The 12,156-nt window shown below is 48.3% G+C and overlaps 1 long non-coding RNA gene across 1 annotated transcript; it reads left to right on the forward strand.

Moving 5' to 3' along the window:
* The first annotated feature begins 2,058 nt into the window (after positions 1-2,058).
* LOC116080756 lies at positions 2,059-7,822 on the forward strand. The gene is made up of 2 exons (XR_004114595.1): positions 2,059-2,150; positions 7,481-7,822. It is a non-coding gene; the product is annotated as an uncharacterized LOC116080756 (long non-coding RNA).
* Positions 7,823-12,156: the final 4,334 nt, after the last annotated feature.

Raw genomic sequence — 12,156 nt, forward strand, 5'->3', positions numbered from 1 at the left:
AAATACATTCATGTGCACATTCACCAACACATATGCACCTGCACACATGTGAATACAAACGCATGCAGAGAGTGGACCTACCTGGTTGAAACAGGTCACAAGGGGAAGATATTTGATGTTTATAACCAGCCACTGGTTCCTCTTTGCCTCCTGCTCTGCTGTGACATGAAGGACATCTGCCAAGCAACATCCCCTCCCCACTGTGAACTAAGCTTATTCACCATGCTTTCCTCAACATATGGATTTGACCATGAGACAAAAATAAATCTTTCTTTCAACTGATTGTCAGGTTCTTTGGCTAGGAGACCACTATCACATCACTATGCTGGACAACTGTCTTCTTCTACCCTTTTTTGAGACCTGGTTGCCCAGGGGCTTAGATCAGTCCTTATCCTTTCTCCTTCACCCCAAAGATAAGTGACTGCAAATCATGAGTCCTAGTGGCATAGTCATCACTGAGCTGTATCAATTATCAGTGATTAGCAATTATTATATCTACCCACGATAGTCTCTGCCACCCAGAGAACAGACATAGGCTTGGTGCCTGATGCTGTTCACCAGCTCTCTGCTCACCCTTCCCCAGTCTCCCAGAATTCTCACTTAGGAGATAACAGGAGCTCAGAAGCTGCAAGCCTTGTGGAGGTCCCATATCCTCCATTTCTGTCTGCTTGATCCCCAAGCTCTGGAAATGGGAAATTGTTGAATACATGCTTCTGATGACCCTTCAGACCTTGGAGCCCTTGGGGAAAAGTCAGCAGGAGCTTTACCATCTGAGGTTTCAACCCTAAGGGCTTTTCTCCCTCCCCAGGCCAACCCAGACCAGAGCCTCCAGTACCAGCATATGACAAGACACCCTTTTCAAACAGCCAGCCAGTGCTACCCACTCCTCCCCTCCAAGCAATGATCCTAGGCTTTTCCTCATGCCCTCCTGCTCCAACTCCAGACTACCTCTGCAGCTGAGGCCTGTGGGTGACCTGATGGGTAAGAGAAGAAGATCCACCTCCTCAGAAGTGCCACCATGCTCCTAGTCCCTCATTTCTACCTTTTGTTCAAATGTGCTCTATCCCTGACTATACCAGGCATTTCTCTATGACACTTGTCCTTGATCTTGCCCTCTGTGGGAAGGACATGAGAAAGAGGCAATTTATTGTAAGTCCTATGCCAATATGCCAGGTCACCGGCACTGTGGTTTTGACAAGCTTTCATACTACCAGCCTTGCAGAATAGCTTCCCTCATTTCACACCCCTGGCTGATGCCCCCTGTAGCCCCATCACCAGGGGCACTGGGGGAAACACCTGCCTCCAGCTCAGGATAGCAGCCCTGGCCCCCACAGGGAAAGCTGCCTCACACAGCCCAGCCCCCAGTCCTTGTTCTAGAACGAGGTAATTAGGAGCTGTGCAGTCCTTGTCCCCCAACAGGTACAGTTAAGCAGCAGCATCCATCATCAGGGGCAGCTGCCAGAGATGGGAAGAGTCACGTGACTGGGCAGGACCAACAGGAGTGTGATGGGAGGCCTCTGAGCTAGGGATTGGCTGGGCTGAAGCAGGAGAGTTGAGGACTGCTGGGGATAACCTAAGAATGACCTTGTAGGGACTTTAGTGTCCCTGGCCCTACCCTGTCTCCTAAGATATCCTTCCATCTGCCTCCAGCTCCTCATCTGAGGCCCACCTCCCTGCCTCTAACATTTTCTCCTGCCCTTACACGTCATTGATTTAGGCCCATTATTTTTCACTTTTTAAAGGACAATGGCCTCTTGTGTGCTTACCTAGTCTGAATGCGATGACAGCAGTTTTCTGGCCAGACTAGATGGGTGCCTCCACGAGGGAAGAAGCAAAAGGTAGAAGCCAAAAGGAGGAAATGCCAATGCAGGTGTAATCCCCAATTTGCCATGTGCGTGCCCCACTGTGCAAGGCCATGCCAGGCGGTGTATATGAAGTGTGTGCTGGCAGCTGTACACATGGTGTGGGTGCAGCCCAGAATGTGTTTTGAACACTTGTACTGATTACCTAATGTGCTGCAGTGTCCAAGGAAGAGCTGGACATGATGACCTTGTACTTTATTTTTGTGAGTGCGAACAGGCTTACAGTCACATATCCCTGGACCTGTCACTAACATGATGGAGACATCACCTTGACTGTTTCTGACCCAGGTAAGGGAACCCCCAATTACTTGCCTCTAACTCCTTGGCACACCTCCAAACCAGATGAGGAACTCCCTCCTCAGCCCCAAAGCCACAGGTCAAAGTGGCAGCTGGCAAGGGAGAAAGGGAAAAGAGGAGGGGGACTTCCCCAACACCTGTGAAGGGTCTTCATTACATATGCAAATATCCTCATTAGCAATGCAGAACACTTCCTGAGCTAATGGCTGCAGTGTTTCTGTGAAGATATGCTGAGCGGGGACTATGGGAAGAAGAGGTGTGCCTGGGCTCTCCATCTCCCAAGGCTGATCCCTGGCTGGCTTCAGGAGGGGAATGGGGAGGAGCCTATGGCAGGAACAAAGGATAACAACCAGCAGGCTTCTGCTACTGCAAGTCTTTGCATAGGGTGTTTGGCAGTGCTTGGCAGACTGGACAGAGCATAGCTCTGCTCCTGTCTGGACCAGGACCAGTAGGAGGAACGTTGGAGCCAAGTGTACCATTCTCCTCTCCCCACCTCCATCTCTCCATCCCCCAAGCCCAAAAGCTGTGGTCTAAAGGATGACCCTGGTCTCTGTCCCATAGGACACTGGGAGCTCCCTCCCTCTTACTGGCTTAACATGAATCCCCAGGCCTCATTTCTTCTCACCAATGTCCTTGAACATACAGAAGAAGAAAAGGGGAAAAACCATTCCACAGTCTGTCACCCCCATTTTAAAGAAGGGAGTCAGGAGCTAAACTCTACTTTGCCTACTCCTGCTCTTATACGCAGCCATGTACAAACAAGCCATTTCTTGGGGCTCATTGTGTTGTTTCAATCTCACTGTCACCAACATGGCACCAGAAACAAACACAAGCAGAAACTGTCAACCCACAACATCCTCGGAAATACAGGAGCATCTGTTCACCTCCTCACAGAGGCGCAGGCCACCCTGCTCATATTAACTTGTTCTTAAACACACACCCACGCTCTTTCCAGCTTCTGCTCTCCTTGTGCAAGCATATCACCCTGTTTTAGGGACAGAATCCACAGAGACCTCCCCTGCCCTACCCCCTACCTCTCCTTTCTTTGCTTCTTCCTCCCCCTCCCTCCCTCATCCCTGGGCACCCGTTTGCCAGGGTTATTTATAGAAGCAAGCGATAAATTCAGTGTGTTTCTCGGCGTGCAAAGCTATAAATAATGGCACAGATCATTAAACCCCGAGAGCAGGCCCAGCCGCCCCGCAAACAAGATGAAGTACAAACCACCACATGAGAGGAAGAGAGGGAGGTACAGGGGAGAGCCTCAGGCCCAGCCTGTACCCCTCAACCCAGGCCTAGGGAACCTGGTCCTCCAAGGTACCTGCTGGGCTCAAGGGTAGTTGGGACAAGCTCAGGGATGGGGGGACAGGGGACTCACACACTGGCAAGACAAGCTTACCACGTACTCCATCCTTCCTCCTGCCCCTCTCCCTGTCCTCTGCGTCTTACTTCCTGCACATTTCTCCCATTTTTTTTTTAACTAACTATCCTTTACTGTCCTGTCAATGGGGTGAGGAGTAATTCTTTTTTTAATTTTATTTTATATTCATTGGTGCATGTATATGTGTCTAAATACATTGGTGCATGCATTTCCTGCATGTATGTCTGTGTGAGACTGTCAGAAGCCCTGGAACTGGCTTTACAGACAGATTGAGCTGTTATGTTGTTGCTGAGAACTGAACCAGCTCTAACCACTGAGCAACCTCTCCAGCCCTGTTTTTGTTTTGTGGTTGTTGTTTGTTTGTTTGTTTGTTTTTCTTTTATTTCAAGGCAGGGTCTTGCTATGTAACTCTGATTGTCCTGGAACTCTCTTTGTAGACCAGGCTGGCCTCAAACTCACAGAGCTCCACCTGCCTCTGCTGGATTCTAAGCCCACATCAGTATACCACCCCATATTTTCCCAAGTCCCCTCTGCTTTTCTCCTTCTGTCTATCTAAGTTCCTTCCTGCCCTCTTACCGACTGCCCTTCATCTCTCCCTCTCCATCTGCCTGTTTCCTTCCTTCCTTTCTTCCTTCCTTCCTTCCTTCCTTCCTTCCTTCCTTCCTTCCTTCCTTTCTTCCCCCACTCCATGTGTACAGGCTCCAGGAGGGACTCTGATCCCACCCAGGAGCCCTCAGAGGCAGAAAGTTCCCTGTCAGCAGAACACTGGTAAGGGCTGCTGATTCAGTGTCTGTAATATCCAAGGCGGAGGCGGTCGGCAGGGGCAGGGAGGAGGACAGGGAAGATGGATGAGGAGGGAGATATCATGGACACCAGAGACAGGTTCGGGATGAGGAGCTTTCTAGGGAGCAGAACCAGAACCAGGCTCTAACACCAGCCCATCACCACTAGCTGGTCAGCCCAGGGAAGAGTGCTTTCAAGGTCTGGAGGGAGAAAGCTGTGAAAAAAGAATAGGAAAACACAGAAGCAGAGGGGAAATGAGGGGAGCCTCAAGGAGGAGCCACTGGAAAAATGGAGAGGTGTCAGAAGCATCAGAGAAGCCAGCAGATGCTACCTCATCCCCAGACCCATGCAGACCACAGAGGCATCATTGCTTTTCTGAATATAGGCCAAAGTATAGAAAGTTTGGGATCCCAATTACAGCTACCCAACCCTCTCTCTTTCACTCAGGAAATGCCTCTACTCTCTGGGGTTTACACACCGTTTCCTGGCCTGCAAATTTGCCTCAGCCCCAGTGGTCTCTACATTCTAAACATTCCCACTGAGCCTACATTGGTCAGCCAGGGAGAGATCAAGCAAAGCCCAACTGGGAAGCAAGACCAGACCCTAGAGCAGTAGTCAGGTTTGTCCTTTTCGGAATTGGGGAGGGATGTCAGGTGAACAAATTCCAAATGGAATGGTAGAGATCAGAGTCTGCCATCAGTCAGAACCTGCACCTGACACATGGGGCTGGTAAGATTTGACTGACTGGACAGTGAGCCTGAACAAGGTGTGGCCTGGTGTTATGGCCAGAGATGGATGATAAAGCCTGGAGTCTTTGCCACCTGCCCTGTGCTGTGGCCATAAGAGCATCTGCTCCTACTCTCTCCTGGGCAGATTTGATGCACAACTTGGTTATTTGCCCAGGGATTTATAGTAGGAACCAGCACTGAAGCTAAATCCCCCAGCCACTGAGTTAAATCAGCTGCTGCGATGGGCCGGAACGAGGGAGATGTTGGGCTGCACAGTGGGGCTGGAGAGGAAAACACTTGTCCAGCTCCCTGGGGATCCCTGTCTATAAATCCCCCACCCTGGGCACCCATTAGGGCGAGCAATCTCAACAGGCTTTAGTGCTGGTGACACAGAGGATGCCACAGCGGGCAGTGCTTATAGAAGCAGGCTGTAGCCAAGGGCTGGGATAGAACTACAAGAACAGCTTAAAGCATTGGGCTAGTCACAGTGGGGCCACAACTCTGTTCTGAGGGCTGTGTGAAGGGGAGTCTCTAATGAGAAGGTCTGGACAGCCAAAGTTCCCCAGGCTCAGATCCTTGCTCAACCACCTACTGTGTGACCCCTAGGCAAGTTCCCAGTACTACTGTCTCACCAGCAGACACCTCCTGGAGTTTCTGAGACTAACTGAGATACAGACTCTCAGGGCCAAGCTAGGAATGTTTAAAGGAAGGAGGAGCCATCAGACCCTTGGAAGACAGAGGATGCTTAAAGAAAGAGGACGGGGCTGAGAAGTTACCTCAGTGAGTAAAATGCTTTTTATGCAAGAATGAGAAAGTGTTTGGATCTCCAGCACCCATACAGAGCCCAGGCATGGCTGTAACCAGTGCTGAAGGTAGAGAGAGGCAGATCTCAGTGTTCCCTGGCTGGTCTAGTTGAAAAGCTCCAGGTTCAGTAAGAGACTGTCTGAAAAACTCAGGTGAGGAGCGAGATGAGAAAATACATGAGGACAACCTCTAGCCTCCACACAGACACACACATTCATATACACTTGTGCACGGGACACACACACACACACACACACACACACACACACACACACACATACACGTGAGAAAGATAGAGATACAGAGACAGACTCTGATTGAGGTTGAGATTCTCAGTCTCACTGAAAGAGTGAACCAACATTTCCCAGGGCTCTCATTGAGCCCTTTAGGTAGGCAGCCTGCATTTGCCTGTTCAATGTGATTGGCTGAAAAGCCTTCAGCAAGCTATTTTGCTTCTCTAGACCTATTCTTCTCATCTACAAAATAGGTACAAAAATATTCTTGTTCCAGAGTTACCGAGAAAATTACAGAAGATTGTACCCAGCTCTGGAGATTAAGTGCTGATTAAATTTAGCCTTGTTACTATAACTTCATCGGGTGAGCAAGTAAAGGTTAAGCATGGACCCTGGATCTAGCCAACAGCTCCCTGGATCCAATAGTGTGGCCAATAATGAGGTACAAGGGGAGAGAGGTACATAGGGAAGGCTATGTGGATAACTAGAAGAGTCAATAAGGAGACAGAAGCATAAGAGAAAGATGGGAATGGACAGGAATAGAAAATATGGCAGACTTACAGCAGAGAAAGAGAGAGAAGGATGGGCCAGAGGCACAGGAAAAAAATGAACAAGATAAAGGGGAGCCCCCCCTCCCAATAGAAAGAAATGGCAAGGTAGAGATAATGGAGATGAGATGGAGAAGCAAGGGGAGCCTGGAGCTGAAGTCAGGGAGGAGCTGGGGTTATAGGTGTACTGAAAGCAGTAGAAGCTAGGACAGTAGAGAAGCAAGAGACTGAAGAACAGGCTTAAGACCAAGGTGAGAACTACAAGGCAGAGCTGCAAGGCTTCTGCCAGAGCACGATCTGAAACTGGCTCCATGCCTCCTCTCTGCTCATCTTCAGCTTGGCTTCCCTCAGCCTCCCTCCCACCACCCCCACCAAGCCTGCCTGAGGGAGCCTGGGGTGCCTGGACTCTGGATACCAGATCACAGGAAGAGAAGAGCCCCAAAGTAGAGCAGAGCCCAGAGAGTCAGCCTCCTTCTAGCAGATCCCACCTCATCAGCATGTTGAACTCTGGGAACATAGCAGTTACCACAGCAAAGAAAAGAAAAGGGGCTTCACATCTACAGGCCCCAGACTCAAAGAACTCTTGCAACTCAGACAGCATTGCCTTACTCATTATGGCCACCACACATTCCAGAACATTATGGGTATTGACTGATTCCTGAAACAGCCCTGTCCCACAGATGTAAGCTAAGGCCTGGTGCTGTGAGTCCAGGAGATCCCATGCCCCTGCCCCACTGTGCCTCTTTCCTTGACCCTCTTGACCCTCTTTCTATTGTCCAATCTTCATTTCTCTCTTCCTAGCAGGCCACCTCACAAACTTCAAGCTGGTTTTCTGTTCACTTTCCAGGCATTGCAGAACCTGGTGTGGCTGCGTAGAACCTAGAGCCCCTTCACTTGGGAATAAGCTGGAAGGTGACAACTCAACTGAAGTCACATCACTCAGCTGCTGCTGTTCAATGTGATAGATGACAAGTCATGTCATCAGGACCTCAGTCTCCCCATTTTCCACTCTAGAGGACCAGAGGTGGCCTGCTGTCTAAGACCCATCCATGAAAGAACCAGAACAAATGAAGAAGTGGAGTGAGAAATGTTCCTAGGAAGAAAAGCCTGAATGTACAGCTACTGAAGAGGAATCCAAAAGTTAATCACAGAGTCCTAACATAAAAATAAAGGGAACCAGATAAGGGAACCAGGCGGTGGTGGCGAATGCCATTAATCCCAGCACTTGGGAGTCAGTGGCAGGCAGATTTCTGAGTTCGAGGCCAGCCTGGTCTACAAAGTTAGTTCCAGGACAGCCAGGGCTACACAGAGAAACCCTGTCTCAAAAACAAAACAACAACAACAACAAAAAAAAGGGAACCAGATAGCAGCTTTAAAAATCTCACTAGCCACACAGCAATCTTAGAATTTTGGAGATGAAACCTGGAGGATCAGGAGCTAGAAGTCATCCCCAGATACATAATGAGTTCCAGAATAGCCTAAGGCTACATGAGACTGTTTCAAATAATAAACAAATAAGTCTCCCTCATAGCAGAAGGCTTATCAATCCTGTTCCCAGAACCAATTCCTTGCCATTCATCAAAAGCATGATCAGGCAGGGCCAGCAATATGGCTAGCTGGGTGAAAGTACTTATGACCTAAGTTAGATCCCTGGAATCCAGGTAAAGGTGGAAAAGGACAATGGATTCCATAAAGTTGTCCTCTGACCTCAAATGATCCTTCAGTGGCATATATATACATGTGTATATACATACACACAATGATAAATAAATAATTTTAAAGATGTACCTACTTTGATGTGTATGAGTGCTTGTATGTATGTATGTATGTACACCATGTATATCTCTGGTACCCATGGAGGTCATAAGAGGGTGTCTGATGCCTGGAACTGGAGTTACAGACAGTTATGAGCCACCATATCAGTCCTGGGGACCAAAATTGGGTCTTCTACAAGAATTGCAAGTGCTCTTAATCACTTAGACATTTATTCAACCTATAAATGAAATTAAAGAAACACACACGCCAGGCAGTGGTGGCGCACGCCTTTAATCCCAGCAGTTGGGAGGCAGAGTCAGGCAGATTTCTGAGTTCAAGGCCAGCCTGGTTTACAGAGTGAGTACCAGGACAGCCAGGGCTACACAGAGAAACCCTGTCTCGAAAAACCAAAAATAAAATAAAAGAAAGAAAGAAAGAAAGAAAGAAAGAAAGAAAGAAAGAAAGAAACACACACCACACAATGTACACACACACAATGTTCACATACTCACACACGCTGGAGAGATTGTTCAGTGATTAGAGCATTTACTGCTTTTACTGCTGGGTTCAATTCCCAGCACCAACATGATAGCTCACAGCAATCCATAAGTCCAATTTCTGGCCTCCAATTTCAGAGGATCTCCAATTTCAGAAGACACCCTCTTCTGGCCTCCAAGGGCATCAGGCACACATATGGTACACATACATACATCCAGGCAAAACATTTATACATATAAGATAAAATAAATATTTTTAAAGTGTTTACAGAACAATGAAAGGAAGAGCTAGCAAGATGTCTTATCAGCTAAGGGGTAGCCACTGTTCTTGCAGAGGACATGAATTCAGCTTCCAGCATGTTGGACAACTCAAGACACCTGTAACTCCAACTTCAGGTCCCTCCTCTGGCCCCATTCACATATATACACCTACATACAGACACATGCATACACAAAATAAATCTTTTATTTTAAATAATGTTCAATGTGGTAGAGGCAGGAGGATTTCTGTGAGATCCAAGCCAACCATGGTTACATAGAGAGAACCTCTCAAAATTAAAAAAATAAATAAGAAAAACTGTGATCAGCAGCAAAGATTTGGCTTATTCTCATCACTATACAAATTCTAGATTTTTTTCTTGAGATGTCAGGCAGAGAACCTTTGTTATGGAACTGGAAAGTAGCTGGGTTGAAAGAGCCCAAGATCTGAGAGAAATGGAAAAGGTAGAAGTCATAGTGCCCCACAATACTACAAAAGCCCTCCCAGAGCAGAGAAGCCAAATCCAAGGGGAAGGCCAGTTCTCCAATGGGTTTCCTGCCCCAAGCTGCTACACACACACTCCCAAGTGTCCCAGAAGCTGGGACAGTAAAGACAGGCTCTGCCTAACAAGGTGAGCACAGGGCAGGGGACCAGTGGGAACTGGTTGGGACTGGTTGAAGGACACAGGAGGAAAGTAAGGAACACACAGACTTAGGGGTTGGGTGAGAGTGATTGCTGTATGCAAAAATGGGACCAGCACGGAGGATCAGTTAGGAGTCTGCAGCAGCCAACAACATAGATAAGCAAAACCAGCTTTGCCTAAAATTCTTCAAGTGGAGAGAGTGAAGTCAGCAGTTCAGAATTATGTTATATTTTGATCATAGGGCTGGATAGTATGAATACACACTGGTATTAAGAACTCAGGAGAAAGGAACAAGATGACTGGCTATTCGGTTCAGGGTCTGAGCCACCTGACAGGCTGAACAATCCAAGAAAATCTTGGGACTGGTTCTGGAAGATCTGGTCAAAGTAAGGTTTGTATGGAAGAGAGGAAAGTACATACTGGGAAGTCACCAAGAATGAAAGCAAAGCAGTGAGGACATTTTTGTGAAAGTTTCTGGAGAGTGAAAATTTCTTCTGTCTCAGTTGTCTCCTTCGAGCCTCTGTCTGTCTCATGGTATAGCCCTGTGCTCAGGAGCCCTCTGCTGCCTGTGGCAGTGCAGATACATAAGGAACACTCAGTACAGCTCTAGGGGCCCTGGTCGCTTGCTGACAGGAGTCCCCAAGCAAACTGTTTCTCAAGGCTTCAGTTTTCCTATAGCCAAAGCTGTAAAGAGGAGGCAGGATTTCATACCCTACCTATTCATCTGTGGGTTTCCCAGGGCCAGAATGCTGAGCATCTGGAATCTTGCAGGCCCTGGTCAAGAGTGAGTGGCACAAGGTACCCAGAGTGGCTGTTGTGTGGAGTTCCCAGGGGAAAAAAGTAGAGCCAGCAAGTAGCCCAGACCATGTAGATAACGGCCAATGAGGGTTGCTCAGAATGAGGAATGACCAAGTCAAGAGAGTCCTCATCCCACATCTCTTCCCCAAATCCTCCTCAACAATTTATTTTTCATTCTGTTGCAATATTGAAGTATCTGTGCTCTTGTCTTTGGACCCCTTAAGGATTTCACCCAGTATCATTGAGGACTCCTAAATCTTTATCCCCAGTCTAGTCTTCACAGGAAACTAAGACCCACGAGCCTCCTCTACTTGGATATTTAGCAGGCATCTTACACTAAATGTGTCCAAAGCATCTCTCCTGAAGCCAGCCCCTTGGTATTCCATGATACCAGGTAATGGCAAGTTCCATGTTCTGACCAATGATGGGAAACAAAGCAACACAAAAACCTCTTAGCTTATCCTTGACGATGCTGCTTTCACAGTTCCCATCTGACTCACCGCAAACCCCCCAGAGCTGACTCTGCAACATTCATCCAGACTGTGCTTCCACATCGCATGATGCTCCACTGCATCCTTCCTGGCCCAGGTCCCACTCTCTCCTTGCTGCTACAGTGCACTCTTGGACGGACATCCTTGTTTTCCACTGCATTCTCAACATGACAGCATTGAGTATTCAAAAGAAATATGCATGTCGCTCTCAGGCCCTGACTCTCCAGTGGCTTCCTGTTCATTCAGAGTGTAAGTGGAAGTTTTGCTGTGACTCATTAGTCCCCACACGATTGTGATTAGCTTCCTGTGACCTCTTAGAAGCCACAGCTCATTCCCTTCCTTATTTTCCCTGCTCCAGCCATATCAGCCTCAATGTTGTTCCTCCCACATGCCAGACATGCTCGCAGGAGTATTTTCCCTTGCTGTTTGTCTGCCAGGAAAGATCTTCCCTAAATCTGCCTGGGCCGTCAGCATCTGGTAAATGCCAGGCTCCATATGTTGGGGGGCCAGAACACAGATATGCAAGGGAGGGAATGGGAAGATGAAACAAGGGAGTCGGGTCCCACACAAGACATGAAATGGCCTGTCTTGCTTTCTGTCTCCCTGAGACACGGTCTTCAGAAGATCAGGGATCTCGAGGTGGGGCTGCTCTTGGTTCTTCAGCAAGTGGCCTCTTTCCATACTAACCGCAGGGTTGATAGACCTACATCTATCAACCTCAAGACTTCTGGACAGGAGCTGTCTGATGGTCCCGAATGAAAAGGCCAGTCCTTTCCAACCATGCACCTCCACCTCCCGCCTCTCCTTCAGGCCTCTTACTCTGATGTAGGCATGAAGAGGAAAGGGAAGGGCTCGGGGCAAAGAGCATAGAAGGCCTAAGAGAGGAAACTGAGGCAGAGAGAAACACAAGCTGTGTGGAGCCAGTGATCCAAAGATAGAGCGGACCTGCACAGGTCAAAAGGGGTCCAGGTCAGAGGTGGATGCAGTCAGCAGGCAAAAAGCAGCAATGCACTTCGGGTTGGGTGCTCTGTACAGAGGGACAGGGTAGGCGATGGAAGGACGGAGCCAGGAACAGCTCGG

This window comes from Mastomys coucha, unplaced genomic scaffold, assembly GCF_008632895.1.
Source record: "Mastomys coucha isolate ucsf_1 unplaced genomic scaffold, UCSF_Mcou_1 pScaffold11, whole genome shotgun sequence".
In the NCBI taxonomy this organism is placed as follows: Eukaryota; Metazoa; Chordata; class Mammalia; order Rodentia; family Muridae; genus Mastomys; species Mastomys coucha.